We start from the raw sequence: 26,195 nt of genomic DNA on the forward strand, positions 1-26,195 counted from the left end.
CACTACGATTTTAAATAATAAATGCCCACGTGTGTTTAAGGCATTTGTACATTACGTGTGCACGCATGCACCCTCACAGGCAGGCTCTAAAGGTTCTGAAACTGTCCTGCCTGGTCTCCAGATCCTTCAAGGACTGTGGATGAAGGTTTGCTTTCCCAGCCGGCTTCCTCCTTTCTCATGTGACCCTCAAATGTCCCTGGAGGACAGTGCCCTTGTGCTTGAGGGACCTGGATCTTTCCTCTCAGCCCTGAAGAAATTTCTCAGGAGTCCTGGGCAGAATTGGAGTCCATGAGCCTGGGGGGGTGTCGGCCGAAGCTGCTGGGATCGAGACCCAGGAGGCTGGAACATCACGTCTAAGTCCCCTGCCCCGTGCCCTGCCCCGTGTCCCCAGCCAGGCCTCCACACTCAACCCAGCCCCCAAAGCCCCCCACAGGGTCTCCCTGCCCAAAGAAAGCCCGGGCAGAGCCTGTCCCAGTCGGTCAGGGGGCCTGCACTAGGCCTGGAGGAGGGGGCATGTTTCCTGGGTTGGGAGCCCCCCTGCCCTGCTCTGAGGTAGAGGCATGGCATTTGGACTTGAGGTGCAAGAAGTCATTCCACTGCTGTGGGTTTAAGTCTCCAAGAGTTAAATGCTTTGGAGAGACGACATCCTCATCTATGAAGTGAGGACCCTCCCCGTCTCCAGGATTTAGTGGGACAGCGTATTCAGACACTGCGCGGAGCCTGGGACACAGTGAAGCTGCAAGAAATGGCAGCTACTACGCAGAGTTTTAGGTCACGTGGAGCTGGACCCACTGAAAAGAGACCCGCCCAGCCCATAGCAGTTAATAAACAGAGAGGTAAGGGGAACTCTGAACTAGAATTGCTTCTAAAAAGTGAGCGTTCAGGGAGCTACTGGACTCTGTGCTGCCAGGTGGTGATAAGTGTTATGGAGAAAAATGAAGGCGGGGGAGATGGCCTGGTGGTGCTGGTGGGGTGTGTGTGTGTGTGTGTGTGTGTGTGTGTGTGTGTGTGTGTTTGTACAATTTAAATGTGGGGTGGTTAGTTTCAAAGAGAAGGCAGTATTTGTGTAAAGATCTAAAAATAAAGGAATAACTCATTGGAATAGCAGGGAGCCTATTTCAAGCGGAGGAAAGCGTCAGTGCAAAGGCCCTGAGGCAGGAACGAAGCTGGCGGCTGAGAGCCGGCAAGAAGGCAGATGGGCTGGAGTAGAGTGGAAAGAGGCAGAGACTTAGGCCTCGGCCAAGACTTCATGCGATGCGGCACCCTGGAAGGACCAGGAGCAGAGAAGTGACAGAACTTCACCTGCATCTTAATGGGATCCCTCTGGCCACTGAGCTGAGAGACGGGAGCCCAGGGAGGAGAGGGCTGCAGTAACAGGGTGAGAGATGGTGTGGGTTGCACAGAGCAGAATCTTCTGAAAGAAGTGCTCCTGTTCAGAATCTATTCATTGACCAATTCAGAGCCGCATAAATGTGGGAAGCAAGGAGGGGAGAGTCCAGGACGACTCCTGCTTTCTGTCACTGAGTCGGGGTCACCGCGTTTCCTGACCTGGCCTTGGGGAGCACCTCCCCCTCTGCCACCATGGTGGGGGTGTTCCAGCTGGCGGAACAGGCCTTGAACTTGGGTAGGACAAGCCATTGTTTGGCGAGGGCCGTGGGCCCAGCAGGAGCCAGCACCCCATGGCCTGACGCTGGCCAGCCGCGTAGGGTAAACAGAAATTCAAAGGCTTCCCAGGCTAAGCGGGGCAAGCGGGACTCGGCTGTCTCCATGTCTCCCGTCCAACAGACCTTTGATCAGTGGGGAGGGAGGGTGTCCAGTGTTATCTCAGCTGAGGCCAGAGGGGCCTCCACACAGAGCGGCGCAGGGGGAGGGCAGTTGGGGGGAGGCTGTGGGAGTGGGGACACTCCAAGTCCCCTTGTGGAACATTCCTGTGGACTGGGTTTCGGCCCTTGGGGAGAGGGGGCTGGGAGGGGCGTCTGGCTTCTGAGGGGCTGGGGGAGGGGAGTGCTGCTGGTGCAAAGAGAAACCTCTTGAAGTCAGGTGGCTTTTCTGAGCATCTGCGTCCTCCTGGGAAGCAAGTGTTTGGGGAGCCCTAACAGGCAATTATCCGTAAATAATCTGGAATGGCAGAGAGAGAAAGGACAGAAGAGGGAGATAAAAACAGACAAGGAAGGACGGGTCAGGGCAGCAGAGACAAGCGTGGCATCACGCGTGTCTCTGTGTCACTCAGCCCACCCGAGGTCACCGAGCCCCTGCCTGGAGGTAAACGCTGGGCCAGCCTCCTGGGGCCCCACTCGGCTCCCTGGTGCTCATCCCTCAGCCTGGAATATTCTCTCTTTCCCTCTCCATCTCAGAAATCCTTCCAGACCTAGGGACGGGTCGAGGGCTTCCTCCCACTAGGACCGAGGCCCTTCTCTCCAGCATCTGTCATGAGCCTTGTCTGTCTTACCCAGGCGCGGGGCGCGGTGTTTCTCTGTCACGCCCCCCCCCCCCGCCCCTTCCTGCCCTCCTGGGGTGTTTGACAGTTTTTGGAGACATTTTTGGTTGTTGAGACTCGGTTTGGGGGAGGGGTGCTCCTGGAATCAAGTGGGTGGAGACGAGAGCTGTACACCCTGCAAAGCCCAGGACGGCCCCACCGCACGCAGGGAATACCCAGCCCGTGTCAGCAGTGTGGACGCGGCGAAGCACAGGTGCTGGGGCCACGGTGGGCGGGCAGCCTGGGTGAAGCTCGTTGGCGTCCCTGTCGGCTAGCGATCCGGCACTGTCCATGAGCCAGCTGCGTCCTGACCCTCGCATGTGCGATGGCCCCTTCTCCTCTCACAGTCCCAGCAGGAAGACCTGTAAGGAGCCCTGTCTGACAGACAAGGAGCCGGGGCTGTCCCTGGCCTCGTGGGGTGGGAGGACAGAGGGGGCGATGAAGAGGTGGCGAGCTCCCCGAAGTGACTGACACAAGGCTGCAGCTGACATTTTAAAAGAGCACGTTGCCCAGCCCAGATCTGCTCTGGTGCCGCCTCCCTGCAGCCTTGTCCTGCAGATGCTTTTCGGGGTTCACAGCCGTGCTGGAGGCAGGAGCACGCCTGTCTTCTTGGAGCCTGTGTTCTCTGGGCTGCTGTGATGCTGCCTTAGACACACAGGTGCCCCCAGAGCCCCCCAGTGGGGGACTGGCCACCCCACCAGCTGGGCTCTTGGTCAGCAGGCAGCCCGCAGCGGTCTGCCCTGGGGGATGGCCTTAGCTGCAGATGACTGCCTGGTCCAAGGCCATGTCCCTCCCAGGGCAGCCAGTGTCCACTGACTGAAGGTTGCAGGGGTATAACGGCCTGGCCATCTCAGCCCTAATTGGGACAACTTCCCCTGGGGTGCGCTGAAGCTGTCATGGGGCTGCACCCCCTGCCCACTCTTCTTCCTCCCCCGCCCTTCCACCAGTGTGGGTCCCAAGGGCCCCCCAGTTAATGGTCCTGGTGCTCGCCCTCCTGATCTCAGAGTCTGCTTCCCAGGAGCCCTGGCCAAGGCAATCCCCATTTCTCTCTGCAAAATCCTCCTCCCCAGGCCCTCGACTCCCACACCTGTTCCAAGGAGACAAAAGTGAGCTAAAAACCTAAACAGAATCCTGCCGCATCCTAGGTCGACCCCTTCCATCACTTCCTATTGCATTCAGAATAAAATCCAACCTTTACTTAGTCTGTACGCACTGAAATGCCACCTCCTCCAGGAAGCCTGTCCTGACCACTCTGCCCAAACCACAGCCTGCTCTGCTCTCTGTCAGCCCTTCTTTGTTTCCATCACTGCATTGATTACAACTGTGACAATTGTCTCCGTCTATTTGGGGCTATCTCCCTGGATAGTCAGCAGCCTAAGGGTAGAGACCTGTCTGCTTCACTCCTCATGGCTGGGTCCCCAGTACCTGGAGCAGGTCAGGCACATGGTGGGCCCTCAGGGAAGTCTGTAGCATAAATGAACTGGGGTGGAAACATACTAAGGTGGTCCCCAGAGTCACACCCCTACATCATCCTCTCCTTTTGAGTTCAGACATGACCTGAAATGTTTCTCGCCAACAGAATACGACAGAAGGGAATGGGGTATCATTCTCCTCATTAAGTTATTTTATATAAGACTCCATCTCAGCAGGTGGGGTCAAGGCTCTCCTGCTGGCCTTGAAGAAGGAAGCAGCCATGCTGGGAACTGCCCACAGAGTGGGTACGTGGAAGGGAGGTGTGGGTACATCTAGGGCCAGAGGGCAGCCTCCAGCTGACAACCAACAAGCAGCAGGGACCTCAGCCCTACACCTGCAAGGAAATGGATGCGACCAGCAACCACACCAGGGAGCCTGGAAGTGGACCCTTCCCCACATGAGCTTCTGAGTGAGAACACAGCCCACCTGGCACCTTGAATGCAGCTTTCTGAGGCATGTGTAAAGAGCCCAGCTCAGCCATGTCCAGACTCCTGACCCATGGAAACTCATAAATGTGTGTTCTTCTAAGCCACTAAGTTTGTGATAACTTGTCGTGCAGCAATAGAAAATGAACACAACTGTAGTTAGAAAAGAATGGATGGAAATGTCACATGTATACCAGCAGACATTCATTGGATGGTATTGCTGTTACATCAGTTTATCCATCCACCCATCCATCCATCCTGCAGAGTGAGGGTTACCACAGGAAGTTCTGCGTCTTGCTGACGTTTGACCAACGAAAGCTGGAATGCCGGGTGTATGTGGACTCCATCTTGAGTTGTCCTATAGCCTTCACACTATTAGCAGACTATAAACTTTGTGACCAGTGTTGAGAAGTTGTCAAGGGTCTTACCATCTAAATGTGATCTCAGGAAAACTAAATACGTGTGCGTATACCTCTGTGTGTGCACGTGTGTGTATGGGCGTGTGTGCGCTGTGTGCGTGTGTGTTTACCCATGAAGTTAGTCAAGGGCAGAACCCAGTATTGTTCTCCCCCCCCCCGTCCACTTGGCTCAGCCCTGCGTGGCCACAGGGTGAGTAAGGGAGCGAGGGAGCTTCCGATGGGTCCGGACTTCTGGCTGGCCATGAGCATGGAGAACAGACACAGATGTCAAACGTCTACAGCAAATATAAGACTATTTAGGTACAATTTAGTGAGTCACCCGCAGACATAAACATTTTCATCGGAATGACAATGTTTTCAAACAATTTGACAATGCTCGCACATGCTGAACAGATGGGCTGGGGTCGGGGCCCAGCAAGTGCGCTTCTGGGGGAGGGAACCCCAGCCAAGGCTGGCTGGCCTGCTGGAGGGGCAGAGGGGACGACGAGACCCCGTCCGACAGCAGAGTGGCTCCTGGGATGACCCCAGGTCCCCACTCCCAGGGGAGCCTTCCTGCAGTTTCAGGCACCTCTGTTTGATGTTCCAGTGATACTGATGACATCAGGGGAATTCTTGATGCAAGGAGGCCATTCATTTATTCACTCATCTATTTGGGGAATTTGCCGAGTGCCTATTATGGGCTGGGCACTGTAATGTGTGTGTGTGTGTGTATGTGTGCGTGAGTGTGTAGCCTAATGCATTATGAATGTCTCACAGTTTCTGTATTTGGAATCCACGGGCGTGTGAGGCTGGCCTAGAAGCAGCCCCAGGGCAAAGATTTTGGTCACCTGTTTGTTTGGGAGGTGATTCTAGGAAGCTCCCGTAGGGTGTGAGGAAGTGAGGGGAGGAAGGGCAGGAGGCAGACATGGTGCGTTGATGAATGGCCACCCTGCAGGCAGCGGGGGCTCCATCTCTCTGGAGCCCTGTGACGTGGTGTGGGACTAATGTTTATAGTGACACAGCCAAAAATTTTTGGAGGTGGGATTCGATCCTAAGTCTGTCCCTCTCTGAGACTGTATTCGTCAGGGCTCTCCAAAGAAACAGAACCAATAGGATATTTATAATGGAAAATTTATTGCAGGAATTGCCCCATGTGGTTATGGGAGCTGAGAAATCCCATGATCTGTGGTCAGTGGGCTGGAGACCAGGAAAGTCGATGATGTAATTCAGTCCTAGTCTGAACGCGTGAGAATTGGCGGGGGTGGGGGATGGGAAAGTTGGGGGGTTGATGGTGTAAGTTCTGGTCTGAGTCCAAATGGCCAAGAAACAGGAGTGCCAGTCAAAGTCTCAGCTCAAGTAGAAAGAGGGGATTCACCCTCCCTCCGCCTTTCTATGCAGACCCTCAACAGGTTGACGGATGCCCACCTGCAGAGGTGAGGACGAGCTTAGCCTACTGATTTGGATACTAATCTCTTCCAGAAACACCTCCATACACACATCCAGAAATAAGGTTTTATCAGCTATCGAGGCATCTCTTAGCCCAGTCAAGTTGACACATGAAATTAACCATCACAGAGACCAATTGTCTTAACGCTGTGGCATAAAACTTCTCCCCGGTCTATCCCGAAACTCAGTTTATAGTGGAGGAAAAAACAGTGCCTGTGAGTTGCACTGGGTGCAACTCATTTCAGGCTCTATTTCCTTTCCCTTGATGACACATTCATTGGGAAAAGGCCGTGAGTGACTGTGTGACGCCCATGTGTATAGGGGAGATGTTCTGTAGTAAATAAGATGGCCGTCTCCTCTGAGCAGGGGTGAGCCGTGTCCCCACTTCCCGGGTCAGGTTTTCTGAGTCTAGACACTTCCCAATTCATCTCTAAATACAATCACCAGTTACCTGCGTCCCCCGCTCCCAAGCAAGTGGAATGGTTTTGCACTTTAATCACCCACTGAGCTTCCAAAATTAATTTCCTGTTAGAAATAAATATTGCACTATGAATTATAAGTCAGACCAGGAGGTAATTTATAGAGAACCTGTAAATTAAAATTTCGACTGTTCTTTTCTGTAGCGAACGGAAGTGGGAGCAATCAGAGGGTCTCTGGGGTTGAAGGTCCGTAGCTTCTCGAGGGAGGTCAGGTCTGAATGGACGCGACGTCGGCAGGAGGCCCTGGCTGCTGGGCCGCTTTCCTGTAATCAGCTGCTGCTGTTTCATGGGATTCCATTCAAGCAGCTGTTGAAGCTTGCCTACTGCGCGCTGGCGTAAATAGTGAACAGCAGAATTCCGGCCCAGGACACGGGGTCTCCTAGTCGTGGTCCCCTGGGAGGCAGCTGCAGAGATGAGGACTCCGGGAGACCCCTGTGTTGCCCTCACTTTGGGCCCACCCTGAGGATTGCCCTCAGCCTTTGCACGTATCAATTTGTTTAATCTTCACGAGAATTGGACACAGTAGGTTCTAGCATTAGTACCATTTTGTACTGGTGGGAAAAGAGGCGCAGAGAACACCAGTAACACGTCAGAGGTGGTGAGTCGGCAGGTGGTGGCGCTCAGGAGCGTGGGGTCCCCCCAGTTCCGAGTCAGGGCCCCGACTCCGTCACACCCAGTCCTGGCTGGCCCATCGCCCCTTCTGAGGCCAGCCCACTCCTGTCCTCTCCACCTTGGTGGCTCTCTCACCTCCCAGCCAGTCTCTCGCTTCTCCCCTTTGGGCACCCCCCTCAACACACACAGTGCACATCACTCAGGGAGAACTTCAGAAACGTGGATTTGAATGTGAAATCCCACTGTGTCACCCCCCAGGGCTGCCCTATGCCCTTAATGAACAAGACAGCACCCTTGCCCCAAACCACGCCCAGGTGGGCAGGGGAGACCACCCAAAGCAGTGGCTCCCTGGAACCCCGGCAGCCGGATGCAGGCCGTGAAGTCTTTTTACCGAAAGGTGATGATCTTGCAGGTTGGGGGAGGGGAAGGGCAGGGTCCTGGGTGGAGGTGGCATTTCCACGTTAAGCACTTCTCTGGTGAGCAAACCCTCACAAGCCAGTGGTGCAAAGTCCCAGCAAAATATTTATCGACTGGCTGAAAACGCACAAAATTGGGAAGCTCCGTGGTGAATGGGACAGATGAGCCCTTGCCCCCCAGTCATTCCTGGTTCAGGCAGGAAGATGGGAAATCCGCAAGCAGCCCCTTGCAGGGAGGCACGTGCGTGATGGGGGAGGTGGGGTGTCTGAGGGGCTCCTTATGGCTTTTTGCATCTTCCCACCAAAAGAATGCAAAAAGCCATCGGGCACCTGTGAGCCTGCAGGTGATATTATCATCACTCCATCTTGCGGGGGGTGGGGACGGGACTGACAGGTGAGGTGACCTCCCCGGGCCACAGAGGTGGTACCTGGCAGAGCGCGAGCCTGACAGGGCAGCTGGCTGCAGAGCCTATGGTGTGACCGCCATGAGCCCTGCCTCTTCTTTCCTGATTATCAGTAAATTGTTGAAGGAGCCGATCGGGTGGGGCCACAGCTGAGAGGGGTCCTTCCCCTCACCCCACTGCTGGCTGTCTCCTCCCAGACAATCTTTTCATTGGTTAGGATTTCTCCTGCACGTCTTGAAGCCCAACGCAAACTAGCTAAGAAACACAAGGAAATTTGCTGGCTTATTTTTACCGGGAATTCCAGGAGTACTGGCTGCAGGTACAGCTGGATCCAGGGACTCAAGTTCTGTCTTCTGGACTCTGTCTCTCTTCATTTGATTCTACTTGGCTTCTGCTCTCTTTCAGAAAAGAGGCTGCCCTGCCTTATAGTAGGATGGCAGCCTAGCTGTCCCCTGTGTGTGTCCTCCCAGCTTCACAACCAAAAGAAACCCCTTCCCTCCAGCTCCAAATACAGCTATTTTAGGGAAAGGCCCTGACTAGCTTGGCCAAGGTACCTGCGCACTGCTGGGCCCACTGCTGTGACAAGAGGAACCAGTGCTGTGACCGGCCCATGGCATTGAATGGAACCAAGATGTGGGACAGGAACATTGGGTGCCGGTCACTGCATCCTCCAAGAGGTGTGCTAGAAGTGGCTTCTGCTTCTTGCGGGCATTGGGGGAGTTACACCAAGGAGAGTCCTGAAAGAGACACCCATCTTAGTGAACGGAAGCCCCCTAAACCAAGGGTAAGATTCCCACTGCCTCACCAGCCCTGCCTTCCTGGCCTTTAGGGATTGATGGTGGAGGCTGAGCCAGGACTTGGGGAACGTTGCTGGCCTGGGGCTCCTGGGAAATGCAGTAGAAAGCTGGACGGGTGCAAACATTGGCCGGAGGGGGATTTTAACTATCACCACCCCTACTGCTTCTCCTCTTCATTAGCATAAAAGTCCATTGAACCCATATTACGGTTCAAGAAGCTCCAGACAGAGCCCATTCTGTGCATAATATCATCGCATCCTCACGGCGGACCCTCAGTATAAGCTCTATGATCTTCATTGTAGCTCAGAGGGCAGAGCTGGCCACCAGGTCTCTCCGACTCCAAGCCCATGTTCTCTTCTCCACACACAAGACAGTCTTGCCTCACTTTCTAACACACGCAAACAAATGACCCGCTTGGAAGCGTTTCCCATGACGGGGGTCCACCTCCCATATGGTGAACGGACCAGCACGGTCCACAAGCAGGTGACCGGCTGTGGCCAGAACATCTGGCTTTCTTTCTTGCCCAATTTTTCTCGGTGCATAAATTCCCTTTTCTTGGCTTCTTTCATCTGGCCCCAGGCCTGATGTCCCCTGGGGACACAAAGAACCAAAGCAAATATTTACCTGAGCCAGACTTGGCTTCAGTTTAGGTTAAAAAGCCTTTTTAAAATGTAGAAGTGGAAACAGCCAGACCCTCGGGGTTATAGCCTCCAGGCCCCAGTCCTGTTGGTAAAACAGAACAGAGAACGAACTCTGAGAGGTCGCCCATTGTAAGGGCTGGAGCTCCAGGGCTTAGGGCTAGCAGACGTTGCTTTGGCTGTGGTCTCGGTGGTCAGAAAGGCACACTTACTGGGGGTGGCTCTGGGCGGGGTGAGGGTGGGGTGAGCTCTGACGGGGTGACAAGGACCAGAGAAACTCGAGACCCCGATTTTTAGCGATTTGGGGCTCCAGACCAGGAGTTGAAACTTTCTAGCTGGTGACTGAAGCGTTGGGCAAATCAGTCTCTACTGTTAACCCCTGAAGGGGTCATGCTTGCAGATTTGCCCTTGGGAGAAACAATTTTCTTTTTGATTGTGGTAAAATATATATAACACAAAGTTTATCTGTTTAAGTGTACCGTTTGTTGGCACTGAGTATATTCACACTGTCATGTAAGCGTCACCCCCATGCATCTCCAGAACTCTTTCATCTTCCTAAACCAAAGCTCTGTCCCCACTAAAGACGAACTCCCCACCCCACCTTCTCCCTCTGGCCCCAGCACCCACCATTCTGCTTTCTGTATGAATTTGGCTACACCCGGTATCTCCTTGCTCTAGAATGAATGTTTGTGTTCCCCCAAAATCATATGTTGATAACCTCATGCCCAAGGTGGTGGTGTTAGGAGGCGGGGTCGGTGGAGCTCATCAGGTCATCATCTCGGGAATGGGATTCATGTCCTCATAAGAGGCCCCACCCTCTCTCCGTGTAGGGGCGCAGCGGGGAGTCGGCAATCTGCAGCTCAGCCCAGAACTCGGCCGTGCTGCACCTGCTCCGGAGCCATAAGAAATGAGTTCCTGTTGTAAGTCTTCCTGGCTGAAATATTTAGGCAGAATTTTCTTAACCTTCCAAAAACATGCCTGGGCTTCACTGATCCCACCTTATGTGAGCCAACATTTCTTAGCCTGAGAGATGATTTGCTCATTGAGGGACCAAACAGAAAGATCACGGGTGCATTTACAGTGGGATAACCGCATTATTGAAGGATGAACACTCAGGGCTGAGCGTGTGATGCGTTTCTGTTTTTATGACCAGGAATCAGAGGGGAGCTTCTCACGAGAGATCCCGACACTAATTGGCTGATTGTAAGAGACAGCAGCAGAAAGGTCGTGGAAACTTCCCATGTCTCCAGCCTGCTTTCGACGATATCTTTCCATGCTCTTGCCTCCCTGGGCCTTGTCAATGGCTCCGGGCCATAACATGAGCTTAAATAAGTTCTGACCTCCAGTTTGTTTGAAACACTGACACAGTGTTTCGTACAGAGCAAATCAACAAGTCCTGGGAGTGACTCCAAGTGGATGTGACTCTGGGTCCCGTCCCAAAGCAGGATTTCTGAGATCGAAGAAGAAATTTCCAGAAGGGCGGCAATGCTGTGCTCACAGGCTCCCGCAAGCACCACCTTCCCTCAGGGCTGCGTCATTCTGCCAGAGTCTGTCTTTTCTTGGCTGAAGTTCTCTCCCTGCAAGACACACTCGTCCCTTGGTATTCACAGGGCATTGGTTCCAGGACCTCATCTTGGGCATCAAAATCTGAGGACCCTTTCAAGTCCCTTATATAAAATGGTGCAGTATGGCATATAGTCTAAGCTCATCCTCCCGTGCACTTTAAATCATCTCTAGATTACTTGTGATACCTTATACGATGTGAGTGCTATGTAAATAGCTGTCAGCTCATGGCAAATTCAAGTTTGGCTCTTTGGAAATTTCTGGAATTCCCGCCCCCTTCCCCAACATTTTTGATCCTTGATTGGTTGAGTCCAAAGATGCAGAACCTGGGGATATACCGGACCGTTGTACATCTAACAGGGAAGGAGTGGCCCTTATTGGCTTTGTCCACCCTCATTTCTCAAAGTGCACCCCACAGGCCACCTGCCCACATTCCTCCCTCCCTTCCTTCCTTCCTTCCTTCCTTCCTTCCTGAGACCTGGAGTGCAGACCGTGTCCAGAGATGTTTCAGCATCTCCCCTCACGGCTCTTCTGATCCAGGGCTCACAGGGTTAACAATACTATGTGTGGAGGTGAGCAGAGAGGCCGGCCGCCCTCCAGGGAGCGGGCATGCTCTGGAACCGGGTTGCCCGCTGTGCGTCCTGGAGGAGCTTCCCGAGTGGGAGGCTCACTGCCTGTGTCGGGCACCTGGTCCGGGGAGAGTGCAGGGCCCAGGCCGACCAGCACAGACGCCTCCCCGGAAAGGCTGCGCTCGTGAAGCCCCAGCAAATCACTGCCAGTGCCCACCCGAGGCCCTTCGGTGCGTGAGCTCTGTTGCCTTTGAGGCCTAGAGGAGGAAGCAAGACATCCTCTTATTCTTATTCTAAACGGCCAACAGTCCAGCTGATAAAAGGGAGGCACTCTTAGGCCCTTCCGGAACCTTCCAGAAGGAGCTCTCCCAAACACCATGGCCGCAGCAACAGGAGCTGGGGCCTCAGGAGGGCATGCGGGCATCAGGGACCCCGTCTCTGCAGGGCGACGTCCTCTGTTCTTCCATTACCTCGCGCTGCTTGTGTCCTGCAAAGCACCGGCACAGTTATTAGCACATAAATCATCTTCTTTATCTCCTAGTTCACGTCCTTGGACTGCAAACTCCACGGGGCCAGGGCCACGACTGCTCTGCCCCCAGTGCCTGGTGCCCAGCAGACCTTCAATAGATACTGATATGCTCAACAAATAAAGGGCGTGATTCCCAAATCCTCTGCCCATTTACAGAGTCACAGAATGCAGTCCTCACATCTTTCTCGAGGGCCCACTATGTGCCAGGAACATGGCCAGACATGGGATCTGTAGGATAACTAGAGCCCTGCACGGTCCCTGCCTCTGGGAGCTGAGTGATACCATGGAACTGACACAGGTTTGCGAATCAGGGACACAGGAGTTGGAACATCATAGGTTGGTCACTTAACTGCGTGCCTTTGGGCAACGAGCGCCCAGTTAAGCCTCAGTTTCCCTGTTTGTAAAATGGAAAGAATGGTGGCATCTACCTCGTGAGGTCGTTGGGCAGATTGGAAAGAGCGTCTGTAATGCGTTAAACAAAATGCTTAGTACATAGTAAGTGCTCATTAAACTAGCTTCGGGATTCATTTCCTAGGGCTGTTGTAAGAAAATACTAACTGGGTGTTTGAAACAATAAACGTTTATTCGCTCACATTTCTAGAGGTCAGACGTCTGAAATCTGCTTCCTTCTGGGGACTCAGGGGGAGAATCTGTTCCAGGTCTCTCTCCCAGCTTCCGGTGGCTGCCGACAACCCTTGGTGTGCCTTGGCTTGTGGCTGCAAACCTCCAGCCTCTGCCTGCATCGTCACGTCCCTCCTTCCCATGTGTCCCTATGTCTCTGTGTCCCTCTACCCTTAGAAGGACACCAGTCATTGGATTAGGGCCCACCCTAATCCAGTCTGACCTTAACTAATTACAACTGCAAAGACCCTATTTCGATATAAGGTCACATTCTACGGCTCTGGGAAGACATGAGTATTGGGGGGACATTGCTGAGCCCAGAACAGCGTCTCTTATTTGGGGGCTCAGTGCCTCCCAGACACGATGGCCTCGCATCCTCCAAGGCTCCTCAGGAAGAAGGGCCAGCGAGGAGGGGAAGGCGGCCTTCAGGCTGTGTGACTGCCTTTGCTTTTGCTTTGAATTCATCTGATTTGCAAAGGGGGAGCCTGTGGCGGGCACCCCGGCTTTGACGTTTCTCTCAAAATGGCAGGAGAGCAGCCGGACCACACGAGCTGGGCTCCAGAGCACCCTGTGTTCATAGGTCTGAAGAGCAGGCTTGGTTATAAAACAGACACTGAGCAGAGCTGCCGGAGGCCGACAGGAGGGTCGGAACGCGAGGCTGCTTCCAAGCTGACGCTGGCGGGATGGCAGAGCCACGGTGGTCTCCTGGTGGCCCAAGGGCCCAGCAGCGAGTGCCAGGGGTCCAGCCTGCCTAAGAGTGCTGGGGTTCCAGCTCCTCGGTGGGAAGCACTGTTTCTTTGTCAAACATTCTGGGAACCTCATCTCAACCTGGCACAGACCTCGCCCTTCCTGGGGTCACGAGGAAGGTTTGCTGCTGACGTCAATAAAATTCAGCCCCGTGATGTCTCTCCTGGGGATGCGTTTGTGGTGGGTTGATTCAAAGCCGTTCTGAAGATAGAGCCAGAGGGATTTGCTGGGTCTTTTAGGAAAAGTCCACCCACCAGGTATCTGAACCTGTATCCTAAAGAGCATCGTTTCTTCTCTGCCCGTGTGCGCAGCGGCGACACCGAAAGCATAAGCAGAATGACTCTTTGCTCGCTGAGTTTCACTTTCCCGGCACCTGTCCCAGGCTGGCTCTGCTCTTGTCAGCCTCCTGACTGGCACCCTGTCCTGCTTCCCTAATTCAGGCTCAAATCAAGGGTTGCCCTTGTTACAAAGGCAGATCCTGGGGCCCCCAATCTAAAGATTCTGACTTGGTAGGTCCCGGAATCCACCTTTGAACAGGCTTTCTGAGTGACTGATCCAGTCGGTCTGTGCGCTACCCTGGGGCGATGTTGAGCTAGCTTGGGAAGAAGCCCTAGAAGCATTCTGGAGCTCCAAACTATTTCGCAAAATTAGAGAGACTTTTAGGGAAGATTTAAACCAGTGTTTTCCAAAGCAGACATAGCACACGAAGCTTTCCAAAGCCAATGGCCAAGGGCAACGCGGTTTTAGGTGAGGCATGCATGTGGCGTTAAATAACATTGATTCATACAGTGCAAAAATGATTCCCCTTTCCACCCCTCTGGTTAGACCAAGGCGAAATTCTTCTGGCACTAGGAGTCTTAGCACCTCCTGACATTTCTAATCTCCCTCGTGAACAGAGAGAGAAGGGCCCCAGGCTCAAAGCCTACACAGGCAGCAGCACGTGGCTGGAATTTAGTAGTATTCATTTAGAAATAATTATTTCTCAATATTTCTGAATAATCAAGCAATTATTACTTAGAAATAATTATTTCAAGGTTCCAGAAAGTAAATAATTACTTTCTATTAACGGCACGGTACACTGATTTCCATTGACGGTGGTGATACCAAGAATCCTTTTAGATTAAATGCAGTTAATTAAAAATGCGAGGTGGTTTACCGAAGAAAAGGTAGTGACCGCATCCTAGCACAGGTGGCAGAAGAGGCCAAAATTATGGCAGTGCTGGGGAACGATGGAAGTTTGGGAAATGCTCATCTAGTCGAAGTTTTGCATTAGGTTCATGAGAAAATGAAGGCCCAGGGAGGGGAAGGGGCTTGCCCAAGGTCGCCCAGCATCTGGGGATGGTCTTCGCTGTCACCTCCAGGAAACCACTGCGGAGCTCTGCAGAGCCAACACTGCAGGAGAAGTTTTTTTTGCAAACCTGGGGATCTGAGCTCATTGGGGAGGTGTGATTCTCAAGACACCAATATCGGGTTTTTTTGGTTATTTTTTTTACATCTTTATTGGAGTATAATTGCTTGACAATGGTGTGTTAGTTTCTGCTTTATAACAAAGTGAATCAACTATACATATACATATGTTCCCATATCTCCTCCCTCTTGAAGACACCAACATCTTTAACACATATCAAAATAAAGCGACAAGAGTGACCTCACGAGCATGTGGCGGCCACTGGGAGCAGAGGGCTATAAAAATTAATTGCTCTCTATCTGGTGACCTGCTACAGCAGGTGGGCCCCCGCTAGGGGGTCACCCAAAAGGCAGGGGGAAACGGAGACATTCTTTGGGCCTGACACAGCGGTTCCGCGGTGACCTCACCCGGACAACAGAAGCCTTGTTATTCCAAACTGAATTTCATTTTGTTTCTAAGCGCTGGGGAGCTGGGGCTTGTGAACAGCTTTCCTCAAGATGAAGGTCTAGATCTTCAACAAGAGTGGTTGGTCCTCCGTGTCTGCAGAGCATGGACTTCAACAGTTGCTAGTTCTGGGGCTTCCCCCGTCCATATCCGAGATACCTTGTTGGTCCCGCTGGTCTCCACTTGTGGTTGGAGTGAGCTCGGGGCGTGGAGCCACGGCGGCAGAGCCTGAGATGGGCATTCTCGTCCTGGGGTGGTTTCGAGGGAGGGCTCTCAGGAGAAGCTGGAAAGGCAGCGAGGGAAGGGAAGGACCAGAGCAAATCTGCATTTGATAAGGAAACTCAGATGCTGCTGACAGTGATGGAAGAGAAACGTCCCCACCTGACCATTTCCCACCAACCTTGGACTGACGATGGGTACAGGAGCTGGGTGTGCTCACCTGCAGGGGAGCACCCTGAAGTAATCTTCTCCCAAAGCCTTCTCCTCGGTCACCATGGGCACTTCTCTTCTGGGCACACCTTGCCCTGCTCCCATGGGGAGGGTGGATTCCGCCACAGAGTTGAATCCACCTCAGGCGTGAAGCAAGGTATCCAAGCCCCTTGTGAGTCGGTTCTTGTTGTGGGATGCCCTTGCGTTGGACAGAGAGGCTCCCCTGATCACGGTCACCTTTCCAGAGAAGGGGGGTGGTCTTAGGAAGTGGTGTTTTGCTGGAAAACCAGCTCTCCAGGGGACAGGAAGAGGAAAGTCCAGATTTGTAGCTTTTGCCCATTTCCGTGGTGTAAATACTCTCTCCGTGTGACCGATTTCAAAGCTACCAATGGTGCAACAAAGGCTCACAAGATTCCTGGATGTTTAACGACGAGCTCTCACCAGCCAGGAGGAGCTGACCCCTACCACACCCCTGCATTAGCTGCGGCTGGAGGGAGCAGAGGGCGGGGAAGGCCATCTGGGTACCAGGTCAGCGTCTCTTTGACTTTGTGATGACCACAGCTGCCTTCCAACCCGTCCTCCTGCTTCCCCTCCCCTGTGTGCAAGAGTGCCTTCTTCAGACACTGCTCCAACGTGCCACGCTCTGGTAACCCTTCACATTAGTCTTTAGTTCCACGGTTGGTGTGTTTCCATTTCTTTGAGGCCAGTTCTTGGAATTGTGGCAGCTTATGTCATAGCTACTGTCTGGTCATCATGTAGTTAACTTCTTCCACCTGGTGTGGGTTTCAGTATCTACAGGACAGCTCACAGGACATGGCTCAGAATATTATCTCTAGCCCTTGAGGAGGGACCAAAGGGCCCTGACCCTGCTTAATGACTCAACTATTATTATTTGGTCTTGTTGGACAGTTTTCCTTTGTTTCTTTATTTTCTCACTTCTCTGATTAAACTTATACTTTGGCTAAAGTTTTTCTACAGACAAAAGGCAGGCGGAAGACCCGCTGGTGTGTGTGGGGGCGGCAAGGACCACAGGCTCCTGCTCTGTGTCGTGCTCACACGTCTTTGCCAGGAGAGGTTAGGGCTGTTCCTGACTCCCAGACACAGGACGACGAGAAGCTTCCAGTTTGGCGCTTTCCTGGGCTCTGTCCCCTGGGGTCCCTTCCCTGGGCTGATTTTATCTGTATCCTTTGCTGTAATAAACTGTAACTGTGAGTGCAGCAGCTTTCAGTGAGTTCTGAGTCTTTCCAGTGGATTACCAAAACTGAGAGGCCCAGACTTGCAACTGTTGTCCACATTATGGTGGTCTCGGGGTCCCCTGGAGCCTTCAATGCCCATTTCAAGAGCACCTCTTCTGTGACTGGCCCTGGGATGCAAGGACCAGGGTCTCAGGTTGGGCCCTGTTCACGCTGCATCCCTGGGCCCCAGCGCACAGTAGACGTGCCGTGAATAGTTGGTGGATTGACCCATTCGGTAACGGCAGCCTTTGACATTCAGTAAGGCTAGGCTGTTGGTTTTGTCATGCCCACCTTACAAGGTGAAGCTGGACTTGCAGAGGGGCAGTGACTCGCCTAAACTGCAAAGCTGAGCCAGGATTTGAACACTGGTCTGAGGTTCTGAAGGCTCACTTTGCACCGTGTTCCGTTCCGCTGCGTGTCTGGCCTCGTGGCCGCACACCTGGGAAGAGGAAAGGCCGGGAATACAGAGGCCAGGGAAGAAAGCATTAGGGGTGGAAGCACCGGGGAACAGTGCAGCAGGGGCTGGCCCAGGGCTGCTCAGAGCTGGGCTCTGCAGTTATGCTATCTGTGCCATGTGTGGGTCTGGCCTCAAAGCAAGGAAAGAGAAGAGCAAGGGAGAGAGAGGGGCCAGACCCTTTGTGAGTTATGAAAGGGAAGGCCAGATGAGAAGAGATAACAGCTTCAATGCTGTGCTTTTATTATACAAATCTGCACTTCGAGTTGGAAGAAAAGGTTTTTTTTCTTTTCGTTGTTATTTGCTTAAGAGAATTGGAGACCCGAGAGCTGTCTCGGTAGACGATTAATGGGAAAAAAATTACATTTCGATGAGGTCTCTCTTCCTGGAGGGTGACTCTCTTCAAAGGAACGTGTACAGTGGGTGTCAGGTTCGTTTCCTCATTTCTGTCTCAGCTAGGGCTGAAAGAGATGTTTTGAAGGGGGAACGGGGTAGGAAAGTGGCCGTTTAAGGCTGAGAGGCTCCTCGTTAATAATAATCGCAGCTAACATTGCCGGGGCCGGGACTGTGCCGGGCGCACACTTTGCGGTGTTGTGTACAGGTAATGAGCCCATGAATGAGGTGACACCAATGTCTCCATTTCACAAAGGAGCCAAATGAGGCTCAGGGAGCTTAAGTAGTTGGAACAGGGTCATAGGGTGAAACATGACTGAAACTGGATCTGTCTGGCTTCTCGGTCCTGGCTCTTCCTTCAGATTCATTTAAAGGCTGGACCAGCATCTTTCAGGGACAGCCTTGGGCAGGTGTCCATCTGGTCTCAATGAAAGGGCTCAGAAGAGCCAAGAAATGCCCCTCCTCTGCAGGGGTCTGAGAGGGCATCATGTGAAGCTCAGGGACTGGCCCTGGGAGTTGAGGATGGGTGTGGGAGAACAGCAGAAGCTGGACCTGGTGGGTTTCACCTTATCCAAGAGCAGTGGCGGGGGAACAGGAAAGAGGAGGCGGGAGCGTGATCAGGTTTGTATTTCCAGAAGACTGAGACTGTCACACAACAAATCCAAAGTGTCAGAGCCAGGGGCCTCGGGAGCCCCAGGCTAGTCTCCTGTTAATGCAGCAGGTGGAGACCCAGGGCTCTGCAGAGCTGGGGGTGCCGGGCCCAGGGAAGAGTACCCAGGAGGCTGGGCCCAGACCCCTACCCTCACTTCAAACAAAGCAGACCTTTGAAAATATTTTGTCTGGTACCCATTTGGGGGCTTTCACAGAAGATATCACTCAAGAAAACGTCTCTCTTGCCAAATAAATGGAAAAAAAAGAAAAGCATGTGACTTCATGCCAACCTCTTTTTTGTAAGGCTGGGGACCCCGAAGCCATGTGACCAGGGACGCGGCTGCACAGTTCGTGGCTGAGCCAGGGCTCCGGTCCCTGGTGTATCCCTGTCTGCCCTACACTGGGCTTCTTTGGCGTATTAGTTTCCTGTGCTGCCCTAAATAAATGAATGCTAACTTGGCAGTTTAAACAATATGAATCTATTCTCCTACAGTTCTGCAGGTCAGAAGTCTGCAGTGAGCCTCTCGGGGCTAAAACCAAGGTGTCGGCAGGGCTGTGATCCTGGTGGAGGCTCTAGGGGAGAATCTGTGTCCTGCTCGTTGGGGTTGTTGGTCGAATTCAGTTCCTTGGGGTTGGCAGACTGCTGTCCTGCTTCCTTGCTGGCTGTCAGCTGGGGCCTCTCTCCGCTCCTCGTCCTACACGTGGGCTGCTGTGTCTCAGAGCCGGCAGCAGGGTGTAGACTCCACACACTGTGCATCTCTTTAACCCTTGTTTGGAGCTCAAGTTGCTCTCACTGGCAAACGCTCTCCACTTTAAAAATTCTTTTTAAATTGTGCTAAACTACATATAAAATTTACCATCTTAACCTTTTTTTTTTTTTTGCCATGCCACATGGCTTGTGGGATCTCAGTTCCCCAACCAGGGATTGAACCTGGGACCTCAGCTGTGAAAGCACAGAGTCCTAACCACTGGACCTCCCGAGAAGTCCTTCATCTTCAAATGAAGATATATATATATATATATATAGGTGGCATTAACAACCCTCAGAATGGGACAAAATATTTGTAAATGAAACAACGGACAAAGGATTAATCGTCAAAATATACAAGCAGCTCATGGAGATCAATATCAAAAAAACAAACTTAATAAAGTTTCTTCTTTCACCAAAGAAGACATACAGATGGCCAAGAGGCACATGAAAAGATGCTCAACATCACTATTAGAGAAATGCAAATCAAAACTACAATGAGGTATCACCTGACACCAGTCAGAATGACCGTTATCAAAAAATCTAGAAAAAATAAATGCTGGAAAGGGTGTGGTGAAAAGAGGAACCCTCTTGCACTGTTGGTGGGAATGTAAATTGGTACAGCCACTATGGAGACCAGTATGGAGGTTCCTTAACAAACTAAAAATAGAACTACCATACGACCCAGCAATCCCACTACTGGGCATATACCCTGAGAAACCATAATTTAAAAAGAGACATGTACCACAATGTTCATTGCAGCTCCATTTACAATAGCCAGGACACGGAAGCAACCTAAGTGTCCATTGACAGATGAATGGATAAAGAAGATGTGGCACATATATAAAATGGAATATTACTCAGCCTTAAAAAGAAATGAAATTGAGTTATTTGTAGTGAGGTGGATGGACCTAGAGACTGTCATACAGACTGAAGTAAGTCAGAAAGAGAAAAACAAATATCGTATGCTAACACATATATATGGAATCTAAAAAAAAAAATGGTTCTGAAGAACCTAGGGGCAGGACAGGAATAAAGACGCAGACGTAGAGAATGGACTTGAGGACATGGGGAGGGGGAAGCGTAAGCTGGGACGAAGTGAGAGAGAGGCATGGACATATATACACTACCAAACGTAAAATAGATAGCTACCTAGTGGGAAGCAGCCGCATAGCACAGGGAGATCAGCTCAGTGCTTTGCGATGACCTAGACGGGTGGGATAGGGAGGGCGGGAGGGAGCCTCAAGAGGGAGGGGATATGGGGACATATGTATGCATATGGCTGATTCACTTTGTTGTACAACAGGAACTAACACAGTATTGTGAAGCAATTATACTCCAATAAAGATCTATTAAAAAACAAATCGCACTATTGTGCAACCGTCAGCCCCATCCACCTTGAGAACACTTTCCACCTTGTAGAACTGAAGCTCTGAATCCGTTCATCAGTAACTCCCCATGCGCCCCTCCCCGCAGGCTGTGATAACTACCATTCTGCTTCTTGTCTTTATGAGTCTGATTAGCCTCGGTTCCTCCTACAGGTGGAATCATACAGTGTTTGTCTGTCTGTGAGCAGCTTATCTCACTCGGCATAATGTCCTCCAGGTTCATCCATGTTGTATCACGTGTCAGAATTTCATTTTTTAAGGCTGAATAATATGCCGTTGTACGTACAGACCACATTTTGCTTATCCGTCCATCCATCCATGGACGTGGGTGGCTTCCACGTTTTAGCTGTTGTAAATAATGCAGTTACGAACATGGGTGTACAAATATTGATATACTTTCCAGATTCTGCTTTCAGTTCTTTTGGGTGTATACCCAGATGTGGAATTGCTGGGTGATATGGTCATTCTATTGTTAATTTTTGAGGAACTGCCATACTGTTTTTCCACAGTGGCTGCACCAATTCGCATTTCCATCAACAGAGCAGAAGCGTTCGAATTTATCCACATTCTCACCAACACTTATTTCGTTGTTGTTTAACAGTAGCCATCTGAATGGGTATGAGGTGGTATCTCACTGCGGTTTTGATCTGTATTTCCCTATTTATTTGTGATGTGACGAGCTTCTTTGCTTTTGGGGATTCAGGTAACTAGAGTGGGCCCAGGTAGATATCCAGATGACCGGGATAACCTCCCATCTCAAGAACTTTAATGTAATCACATCTGCCAAGTCCCCTTGCCATGTAAGAGAACAGGTTTACGGGTTCCAGGGATTGGGACATGGACACCTCAGGGCCATTGTTCTGCTTTTCACACTTGAGCAGCTGAAATGGACCTGGAGAGCTTAGGGGGGTGCTGTCCCCTTTTCTCTCCTCAGACCAGGTGGGAAGTGATCATCCAGGGGCTTAAAGGACCTCCAGCATCTTAATGAAAATGCAGTTGCTGTTGTTGTTTCCTCACCCGGGTCTTCAGAGACGAATCACCTGAGAGTCACGTGTCACTCAGCCCCTCTCGGTCTGTCCAACTGGGCAGCTCTTTCACACCAGGTGTCAGGCAGGTGTCACCAGTGGTGGACAAGGTCCTGTGTGGGAGACAGAACTGCAGCATCACAAGGTTGAAGTGCGGTTATGAGTGTGTTCAAGTGAGGAGGAGACCCCAGGGTTCCAAACCTACCAAACCTCGGCTTTGCTGAGATGCTGATGCTTAAGCCCAGAGCAGGAGTCACTCAAGGCAGAGGTGAGGGGAGAGCTTCCCAGCAGAGGCAACAGAATATGCGAAGTCCCTGAGGTTGGCAGGGGCTCGGGTGGGGGGTGATCCCGGGATCCGAGGGATGGTGAAGGTGGCAAGAGGCTGGAGAAATCAGTGCTCCCACTTTCCATTCGAGAAACATCTAGGATGTTAAGCTTGCTCAGTAAGGGACTGTTTTCCCTTCTGCGAAAGTCACGGAAATAACAGAGTTAGGAATCGGAGTGCGGCCCCATTACTCGATGGTAATTAACACGACGGCATCACTTTTTAGTAAGAGATTCAGCCATCGGTTTATTATTCCAGGAGGGAGATTAAACACACAGCATCCATGACATGAAAATGAAAATTTTGGTTCCTCCCGGGAGCCAAGGGGGATGCGGGGGAACTTCATTCCCTTCTCGTCCCGGCCCTGCGCCTCCCTCCCTGCTGCCCTTCCCCCCACCCCAGGTTGTCGCCCCCAAAGACCTCCCTTTCCAGTTGAGTCACAAGCAGAGGAATCTCTTAGCAGCCCCCATTTCCTCTGCTCCAGGAGGCCTGCACGATGAAACGGCATCTCTGCACAGCGGAAGCCAAGTCAAACAGATTAATGTGAGATGCATCTGCTGTAGATTAAACATTTGGAAAAGCCATTTTATAAATATTTTTTTCCCACAGCGACATCCCCATATGGCCGCGAGCTCCGGTCCCTCTTCCCAACGCTGCCGGCGGCCTCAGGCGTATGTATTGAATGTACACTCGGGGTTCAGGACTTCTGTTCCTGGCCTCCCAGGAGCATTCCAGAGCAACGGCTCATCTACTCTGGGGGACACATCAGACTCCGAGGCGATCAAGACAGGTGGCGCCCACGTCATGCGGGGCTGGCCGTGGAGGTGAGAGGCACCCCGTCTTGGTCTTCTCTCCAGAAATCCAGCCCACAGCCCTTTGTCTGCTCTGTGCTAAGTCAGGCCTCGGAATTCCCGAAACCTAGGTTCTTGTGTTTCTAGAACTCCCCATCCAGCAGGAAAATACCTTCAAGGGTCAGCTCTTGGTCCCGTGAACCATTACACTCCAGAGGACCACCAAGCCCCGTCCCTTCTCCCCAGTAAGTGCTTCCAGATTACGCGTCTGCAGCCGCTTCTCATTGTTTCCTTCCACGGCCCCCTCCCACCACATACCCCCAAGCAGCCTGAGGGATAATGCTTGCACACGCCTGGCGTTCAACCCACCACCAGTGGACACCTGCCTCCAGATGTTTGATCAGGCCCTACAAGGCTCCATGCCTTCTCTCCCTGATAGATCGATTTACAGACAACTATAGATTCATCAAACTTGCAAAAATGGTGCAGAGAGGTCTGATGTATAGCTTCTCCCAATGGTAACACCTTCATAGCTATTATCAATATTAAAACCAGGGGCTTCCCTGGTGGCGCAGTGGTTGAGAGTCCGCCTGCCGATGCAGGGGACGCGGGTTCGTGCCCCGGTCCGGGAAGATCCCACATGTCGTGGAGCGGCTGGGCCCGTGAGCCATGGCCGCTGAGCCTGCGTGTCCAGAGCCTGTGCTCTGCAACGGGAGAGGCCACAACAGTGAGAGGCCCGCGTACCGCAAAAAAAAAAAAAATTAAAACCAGGAAATTGACATTGGTGTTATTGCAGATTTCACCTGCTTTATGTGCACGTGTGTGTGTGTGTGTGTGTGTGTGTGTACGTGTGTGTTTAGTTCTATGCAACTTTACCCCACGTATGGATTCATGGAATTGCCATCATGATCTAGACACAGAACGGTTCCATCATCACAAAGTTCTCCCTGCAGAGTCACACCACTCCCCCTCCCCTCTCTCCCTTCCCTAACCCCTGGGAACCACTCATCTGTTCTCTGTTTCTGTAATTTTGTCATTTCAAGAAACTTACATTAATGGAAGCACACAATATGTGACCTTTCAAGCTTGGTTTTTTTCATTCAGCAAAAGGCCCTTGAGATCCACGCAAGTTGTTGTGTATACCAAGAATTCGTTTCTTTTTATTCTTTTTATTTGTTTAACCATTCACCCATTGAAGGACATTTGGGACGTCTCCAGTTTTTGACTATAACAAACAAAGCTGCTGGAAATAATCATGGGCATGCTTTTGTATGGACGTACGTTTTCATTTCTCGGAACAAGTGTCCAGAAATGCAATTATTTGGTCGTGTGATAAATATATATATCATTTTTTAAGGATTTGCCAGAGTTCTAAGCCAAGAAAACACCCACAGCGCAAAGAAGCTTGGTAGGGAGGGCGTGGCCTGTTGGAGGTGCCAAAAGGAGTCCAGAGCAGATAAAGTTCCTCAATGTCCGGCCAGGGCACCAGGAGCATGGTCCATACAAGGAAAAATCAGTTTGTTGGACTTGGTCAAAATTAAAAACTTTTGTTCTGCAAAAGACTCTCTTAAGACGATGAAAAACCTTGCAGGAAAAATTTATAAACTATGTAGTTGACAAAGGACTAGTACCTGGGACACAGAGAGAACTCTCAATTTTGTAATGTATAGAAATACTGAATTGCTACATTGTACGCCTGGAACTAACACAGTCTTGTAGGTTAATTATATCTAAAGTAAAAAAAAAAATTAATTAAAATAAAACAAAGCAAGGCACTTCCCTGGTGGCGCAGTGGATAAGAATCCGCCTGCCAGTGCAGGGGACATGGGTTCGAGCCCTGGTCCGGGAAGATCCCACATGCCACGGAGCAACTAAGCCTGGGCACCACAGCTACTGAGCCTGTGCTCTAGAGCCCGTGAGCCACAACTACTGAGCCCGCGTGCCTAGAGCCCATGCTCTGCAACAAGAGAAGCCGCCACAGTGAGAAGCCTGTGCACCGCAACAAACTAAGAGTAGCCCCCGCTCGCCACAGCTAGAGACAGTCTGCGCGCAGTCTGTGCACAATAGCGAAGACCCAACACAGCCAAAAAAATAATAATAATGATAAAAATAAAGCAAAGCAAAAAACTAAGCAAATTTAAAAAATAAACAATACTCTGGGGGAAAATTTTTTTAAAAAAAGAAGTCTCAGAACTCAATAGAAAAACCATTTAATTAGAAAATGGTCAAGAGACATTTCACTGGAAAGGATTTATACAGATGGCAAACAAGCACATGAAAAGGTATTCAACATCATCAGCCATCAGGAAAATGCAGATTAAAACCACAGTGATGGAGGCTTCCCTGGTGGCGCAGTGGTTGAGAGTCCACCTGCCCATGCAGGGGACGCAGTTTCGTGCCCCGGTCCGGGAGGATCCCACATGCCGCGGAGAGGCTGGGCCATGAGCCATGGCCGCTGAGCCTGCGCATCAGGAGCCTGTGCTTTGCAACAGGAGAGGCCACAGCAGTGAGAGGCCCGTGTACCGCAAAAAAAAAAAAAAAAAAAAAAAAAACACAGTGATGCAATACTACACAACTATCAGAATGGCTAAAATTAAAAAATAGTGACAACACTGAATGCTGGCAAGGACGCAGAGAAACTGGGCCTTTCACATATTGCTGGTGGGGATGTAAAGCAGTATGGCCACTCTGGGAGATCCTACATAAACACATTTTCTTTGGGGTTTTATTCACCCCAGGTATTGGTTTGCTTGTCTGCATTTACAAATCCCGGGGTAGCTTAGGGATGACCTTTCTTTGCATCACAGGTTGTCATGTTCACCCTTCTCTGACTTGGGGTCAGGACACCCAGCAGGGGAGGGGGCCTTTTGGAAGTTTAACTTGCTGGAACAAGCAGCCAGACAGCATGGTCCATCTGGGCAAGGCCCTGGGCCCCAAGTGAGGCACAGAAACTCTAAGAATTGGGGGGCCCTCCCAAATTCCAAGAGCCACAGGGGCTTTGGCAATGAGCACCTCAGGGGCGGCTGGCATGGACTGAAGATAAGAAGGGCTCACATATACTCGATTCTGTGCAAGACCCCAGGGCCTTTGCACGTCCTGGGATGACCAAGGTTGAATTTGCCTCCAGCCATGAGTGACAGGAGCTCAGAGTCAGATGTAAGGTGATTTAAAGACTTTTTAGAAAGGCAGTTTTGTCTGTGTGTGGACTGAGTTTCTAGGTCAGCACAGTTCTGCTCCAAGTGTGGTCCACAGACTGGGAACTGGTAGGAAATGCTCACCCTTGGGCCCCACCCAGACCTACTAAGTCAGAA

The sequence above is a fragment of the Aethalodelphis obliquidens genome, unplaced genomic scaffold (assembly GCF_003676395.1).
Source record: "Aethalodelphis obliquidens isolate GAN/ISIS:26980383/991018 unplaced genomic scaffold, ASM367639v1 scaffold57, whole genome shotgun sequence".
NCBI classification, from domain to species: domain Eukaryota; kingdom Metazoa; phylum Chordata; class Mammalia; order Artiodactyla; family Delphinidae; genus Aethalodelphis; species Aethalodelphis obliquidens.